Genomic DNA, 7,766 nt, shown 5'->3' with positions numbered 1-7,766 from the left:
TGAATTAACAAAACAAATAATAATAATTAACTGAGAGGTATTGGACGAAAAAATACACCTATTTTGTTTATAACTTTTAGAATGTTTGTATGCTGCAGCTTCAATATTGAGTCTTTCCATCCACCTCCGGTTGCTTCATTCCGGAGATCCATGCAATTATATATATATATATATATATATATATATATATATATATATATATATATATATATATATATATAATTGCACGCCCCGGTATCTACAATATGGAGTCTTGCATGCCCCGGTAGCTGCAATATTGAGTCTTTCCATCCACCTCCGGTTGCTTCATTCCGGAGATCCATGCAATTTATATATATATATATATATATATATATATATATATATATATATATATATATATATATATATATATATATTTGCATGCCCCGGTAGCTAAATGCTTAGTTACGGCGCTGGGCAAAACCAAAGCCCATGGCCAGTATACAATTTTTTTCTGTATGCATTATTTTCTGTTGAGCACTACTGACACCGTTGAAACGGTGAGACTTAGGTCGCCTGCGGATACATTAGTCCAATCAATGCGTCTGAACCTGGTGTGTAATCCCAAGGTAACTGCTCACAGTTAACACGTATTAATACGTTAATTCACGTTTTATGTAATACAGTGTCCCCTTCAGACATGTTAAAGGAGAAATTCGGAAATAACATACAAAACTATGCGCGAGTAAATACCATCCTAACTCCTAACATCCAAAAAAATAAAAAATAAATAAATAAAATAACAATTATATATATATATATATATATATATATATATATATATATATATATATATATATATATATATATATATAATTGCACGCCCCGGTATCTACAATATGGAGTCTTGCATGCCACGGTAGCTGCAATATTGAGTCTTTCCATCCACCTCCGGTTGCTTCATTCCGGAGATCCATGAAATTTATATATATATATATATATAATCCATATATATTTCCATGCCCCGGTAGCTAAATGCTTAGTTACGGCGCTGGGCAAAACCAAAGCCCATGGCCAGTATACAATTTTTTTCTGTATGCATTATTTTCTGTTGAGCACTACTGACACCGTTGAAACGGTGAGACTTAGGTCGCCTGCGGATACATTAGTCCAATCAATGCGTCTGAACCTGGTGTGTAATCCCAAGGTAACTGCTCACAGTTAACACGTATTAATACGTTAATTCACGTTTTATGTAATACAGTGTCCCCTTCAGACATGTTAAAGGAGAAATTCGGAAATAACATACAAAACTATGCGCGAGTAAATACCATCCTAACTCCTAACATCCAAAAAAAAAAAAAAAAAAAAATAACAATTATATATTTATAGCTACCTAGATTGTATTGAATTAACAAAACAAATAATAATAATTAACTGAGAGGTATTGGACGAAAAAATACACCTATTTTGTTTATAACTTTTAGAATGTTTGTATGCTGCAGCTTCAATATTGAGTCTTTCCATCCACCTCCGGTTGCTTCATTCCGGAGATCCATGCAATTTATATATATATATATATATATATATATATATATATATATATATATATATATATATATATATATATATATTTGCATGCCCCGGTAGCTAAATGCTTAGTTACGGCGCTGGGCAAAACCAAAGCCCATGGCCAGTATACAATATTTTTCTGTATGCATTATTTTCTGTTGAGCACTACTGACACCGGTGAAACGGTGAGTCTTAGGTCGCCTGCGGATAAATTAGTCCAATCAATGCGTCTGAACCTGGTGTGTAATCCCAAGGTAACTGCTCACAGTTAACACGTTTTAATACGTTAATTCACGTTTTATGTAATACAGTGTCCCCTTCAGACATGTTAAAGGAGAAATTCGGAAATAACATACAAAACTATGCGCGAGTAAATACCATCCTAACTCCTAACATCAAAAAAAAAAAAAGAAAAAAAAATAACAATTATATATATAGCTACCTAGATTGTATTGAATTAACAAAACAAATAATAATAATTAACTGAGAGGTATTGGAGGAAAAAATACACCTATTTTTTTTTATAACTTTTAGAATGTTTGTATGCTGTAGCTGCAATATTGAGTCTTTCCATCCACCTCCGGTTGCTTCATTCCGGAGGTCCATGCAATTTATATATATATATATTGGGGTGGAGTGTGGGGTTGGATGCGGGGTCAGGTGTGTGGAGTGGGATGTGGGGTCAGGAGTGGAGTGGAGTGTGGGGTCATGAGTGTGGAGTGTGAGGTGGGATGTGGGGTCAGAAAAGTGGAGTGGAGTGTTTTTAGAGTACTTGCTGATCTGCTGAGTTATTCCAGTAATGTATATATGTTTGCGTGTGTATAATGTAGGATAAACAGCCAAAGTATATTTGTATTATACTATTAGTAAAATCACAGCATTGCACTGCCAGCAGAACTGAAGGTAGATACAGAGGCTCATACGCCTTTAAACAGCTCCTGAACTCGAAGTCAAAGCCTCTTAACACAGACTTATCACAAAATAAAAACAGAACAGAGTGTTTGAGTGAATGAAATTGAACCGCTCCAAATAACTGCAAACATTTAAAATGATAAGGGGACAGAAACAAAAACAAAGAAAAAACACACAAGAATTGTAGCTGCTTTATCTTTAAAGAACACATTGTGATCAGAGAATCCTTTAGAGTACATTTGTACTACTGCGCTGTACAATTCCCATTAAAATGCTAGTTTAATTTGAGTTTGAGTCATACTGTTGGTTTAGTTTGTGGTTTTCATTCACAGTAATTCATCTCTTACCTGATTGCTGCTTGTCTTTGTTTTTGTTTAGGGGAATGATACACTGTAATCTGCATTGTTTGAAATATGATGTAGAGTTAATTACACACACAGTTTACTGAGCTGAACCTCTACAGTAACTACTGTAGACTCCACAGTTGGGACCAGACTCTGTCTCACCTTGTCAAGTAATTTTCTAATCTTATGTCAGGGCTGGCCAAAGTTGGCTCTTCCAGTCCTGGTCTTTGTTCCAACCCTGTTCTAAATTGTTTATTTGTCCCAATGAAACCTCCGTCCCCGCTGATTATTCTACAGCAACAGTATTTCAATTCTGATGTTATACAGTATCGCTCAACTTTGGAGTGGAAGGCACTTTCCTTGCAGTTTAATTGTGAATATTAATCCCCTGTGACAGAGAGCGAATGTATCCTAGTCAACAATCTCCCTCCCGACCTGTGAGGGCGCTGTGTAACAGGAACAGTTTTTGTGTGTTGTTTTGTTTGTCTATTAAACTGTTACGTTTGTCATATAGAAGGCTAATTTGCTGAAGCTGTAGCTAAACAGACAGTAATTAAACCTGGACTACACCAGGCCCACCAAGAGGGCGGGGAGGACGGGGAAATTTCCCCGGGGCCCAACACCTCGAAGGGGGTCCAGCACCCCCGAAGGGGGCCCTGATGCAGGGGGAACATATATATATTTATATATTAATATATATATATAACGTTTTAAAACAACTAGCCCTGCACAAGATCCTTTGCGTTCCCACCACCACATTAAAAAGAAAAACTCCAGCACTGCACACTGAGCCGATGTGCTTCTGTGGTGCAATGATTGTGTATCCAGGCGCTGTCAAACACTTCCTTTCACACAGTGACTTGAACTTTCGCATTTCATATTTTGCTACACCAAAAAGCTGAAAAAAAGGCATAGCAATTTTATGTATTTTTTTAAAGACTTTTAAAAACTTTAAAAGAACCTTAAAGTTGCACAATATATACCACAGTATGAATTATTCTATTATTAAGATCTATAATTTGCTCAAAACAACGTGGTGCAGCAGTTTGGTAAAAAATTTTATCGTGTAAAATAAATAAAGTACTTTCTTCAGTTGGTGGTAAACACAATTAGAGAATGATCGGTTATATTGCTTAAAATACAAATATATTGACCAATACAGGCTATTAGTTAAGAGCAGAGATGAGTGGTTTATTTTTGGCATGGGATAAATAAAATAGCAACACCATTAAAATGTAGTTTAATGCTAAAAATGTATATCATTTGATGTTAAGTAAGCTTCCAGTTAATGACTATTACACATGGAGTTTGTACAAAAAAATATTTATTCACTTACCTACGGGGGGGGGGGGGGGCAGCAGGACATACCAATCCTTCCCCGGGGTCCATGACGGCTCTCAGCGGCCCTGGACTACACTTCACCATTGTGCACGTATAAACCTGTAAATCACCAGTTTCACTAAGAGCACTTGTGTTTGTTGTGTTTGTGTGTGTCTTGTTTAGTGTTTATTATTATTTCGGGACTGAACCCCATGGTTTACCTGCGCTGTACACATTGTTTTGTAGAGCCGGGTATTATTACTTCTGGTTGCAAAACAAGCAACCTAGCCAAATAAAGAGCTGTTTAACTGTGAGCTGTGTTGTTTCAAATCATTCCTGAGCACTGCATCACCTCTATGCAAACCACTTCGCCACATCCCCATACTGCTGAGCATGTCTGAAGCATTGCTTTCATGTCCTCCCTGTGAAGAGATCACATTGTTTTCATGTGCAGGAATGCCGTGTCCTGGGCTGCCAGTCCTTTTTACTGCTGCTGTGGTATCAATGAATTGCCCATTCACATGCTGTCATCAACGACCAGGGCTGGGGCATGAGAACACAATGTGGAATCCAGCAATGATTCAGCACCAAGGGCTATTCACCTGTTCAGTCCACACCTTTGAATCCTCGCTCTTTAGAGATGAGGTGTTCTGTTCTCTTCCCTACAGAGCATGTTGATAGCAACATGCTAAAATCTGTCCCCATGTAAATGATATGACAGAATGACATTGCATGCTGTCTGTTGGCATGGTAACACCGCCGTGCCAGTGTGAGATATGCCAGGGTGGCCACAAGGTACAGTGCTGACAAGGCACGGCACAGCATGGAATTTAAAACATGCACAGATACAGTGTGTCACGGTAAGGAAAGGATGCGAGTGCCGTGCCAGCACGGTGTCACAGCATCGTGGAAACAAGCTGTGTGTTGCACATATCAAACAAATGAGCGAATACTGTTTTAAAAAAAGAGATAGATACAACAGGATGATTAGCATGGAGAGTATTCAAGCAGCACTTACTACAAACTCATGTGCATCATCTCTTTAAAGCACGGGTTTTCAACCCTGGTCCTGGGGAGCCCTGTGTCTGCTGGTTTTCAGCCCCGGTCCTGGGGAGCCCTGTGTCTGCTGGTTTTCAACCTCAGTCCTGGGGAGCCCTGTGCCTGCTGGTTTTCAGCCCTGGTCCTGGGGAGTCCTGTGTCTGCTGGTTTTCAACCCCAGTCCTGGGGAGCCCTGTGTCTGCTGGTTTTCAACCCCTGTCCTGGGGAGCCCTGTGTCTGCTGGTTTTCAACCCCGGTCCTGGGGAGCCCTATGTCTGCTGGTTTTCAACCCCGGTCCTGGGGAGCCCTATGTCTGCTGGTATTCAGCCCCGGTCCTGGGGAGCCCTGTGTCTGCTGGTTTTCAACCCCTGTCCTGGGGAGCCCTGTGTCTGCTGGTTTTCAACCCCGGTCCTGGGGAGCCCTGTGTCTGCTGGTTTTCAACCCCGGTCCTGGGGAGCCCTGTGTCTACTGGTTTTCATTCCAGCTGAGCTCTCAATTACTTAACTAGACCCTTAATAGAACTGATCATTTGCTTAATTAAACCTTTTTAATTGTTTTCAGCTCCAAACAGTTGCAGATTTCAAGTTAGTTATAACATTTTATAAGTAACTTGAACTCTGCAACTTTTTAGGAGCTGGAGCTCTATTCACCCTAGAAACCAAAAACAATGTGCTGTACCAGGTAAATAATAAATAGAAGTTATTGTAGCTCTTCATCACAAACATAAGGTGGCCAGTGAAAACAAGGATAATTATTATAAGATATAATGCATGGATTATAAAGGGCTGACTAGCATTCCTCTAAGCCAATCAATGCTATTAACAGCTGCCAGTAATGCTGTTAGGAAACAAAGACGATTGCTGATAAGCTGCCTACTTTGGATTTGGAAGCAATTTGGCACCTGATACAGCAGAGTGCTGGTACACGTTGAGCGTGCAATATGCAATGCTTAGGTAGTGTGAATAGAGTAACACAGACTTGAAATATGGCTTACCTCTCCACCAATCACATTCATGCAGTGTTCAATGACCTGTACACATCCTGTCGAGTGATTGGCTCACACACAATGTTGTGAATTACTTATGCTAACCACATTCACATTGTGATTGTAAATTATAAATCAGGCTCCCATTAGAACTTTTTAGTAGCAACTACTGTACACCTACCCCATGGGTGGGCAAGGTTGACCCTCCCACTCCCACTCCCACTCCTGGTCTTTGTTCCAGCCCTGTTCTAGATTGTTTAATTGAACCAAACAAACCTCCATCCAGACCCTGAAGTAGTTCATGATCTCATTTGACCTGTTAAACCTGGAGCGGAATGGTTCTCCAGGACCGGGACTGGACACCTCTGTAATCTAGTCTTGTTTTTTGAATCACCAATGTTATACATAGGCTACTGATCCATAGAACTGATATTGAAGTTTGAAAATTCATGGTTATCGCCATAGTAGGTTTGGGTTACAGTTCATGTTTCTCAAGCAGCACGTTATCAAACAAACATCCGATCTGACCTAAAGCATGTTTCTCAGACCACCCAAGTGACCTTCAAATTGACATTAAAACCCACAGACCCATGACAGCCATTGTACAACCCGTGAAATAAAACTTCTACTGTATGTAAGATCACTGTTTGGGTGATGTTAGAAACTGAAGTTTGTCATTATCAGCTTATGAGAGTATGTACTGTAATGATATTTTGGATCTTTATATTTAATTGGGAATTGAGCTTAATGAAACATAATACTAGAAAGCCATTCTGTGTTTTACAGTCCAAAATATTCCCTCCCCCTTAAAACAGTTAACTTGCATTTGCTATGTAAAGAAAGAAACAGATCTAACCTCTTAGCTGCCAGACCACAAGAAAATATCACCCTCTCCAAGCTTCAAAGGGACTTGATTAATTTATTATAGACTTCCTGGCGTTTTAAGGGTTAATGGGAAACAGCGACAACTAGTGGATAAAACAGACAGTACACTTTGGTAATAATTCTTATTAATTTTTTAGCAGACGCCCTTATCCAGGGCGATTTACAATTGTTACAATATATCACATTATTTTTATATACAGTTGGGTTTTTACTGGAGTTATCTAGGTAAAGTACCTTGCTTAAGGGTACAGCAGCAATTTCCTCCACCTAGGATTGCTGTAATAATCCATGGACAGAGATAAGATAAATTTGATAAGATAAATTTGATATGTGTATTGCCTCGCCTGCCTGCGGGAACCAAGATCGCTACTATATGTATATATATATATATATATATATATATATATATATATATATATATATATATATATATATATATATATATTTGCTGTTAATTTGTATTAAATCTAATACGATTTAAATGTACATAGGCATGAAATGTTCGTGTATGTAAAACCATAACACTGGGAGTATTGGACAACAGTAAGTGTTTTATACAGTTATTTTACGAAGAACACTCAAATGTTTAGTATGTTTAGTATTTTAATATTTAGTACAATTTCTATGGCTACGGCACATACACATCGCAGTGTCTATTGATGTATCAGTTTTCATAACGCAGCTGTACATTTATTGAGTCGTCTGTCATCATGGCTTCAAAAGGTGTAGACCTTTCTATAGCCGATAAA

Source organism: Acipenser ruthenus, chromosome 3 (assembly GCF_902713425.1).
Source record: "Acipenser ruthenus chromosome 3, fAciRut3.2 maternal haplotype, whole genome shotgun sequence".
In the NCBI taxonomy this organism is placed as follows: domain Eukaryota; kingdom Metazoa; phylum Chordata; class Actinopteri; order Acipenseriformes; family Acipenseridae; genus Acipenser; species Acipenser ruthenus.
The sequence above is the reverse complement of the archived record's forward strand: the minus strand, read 5'-3'. Positions refer to the sequence as shown.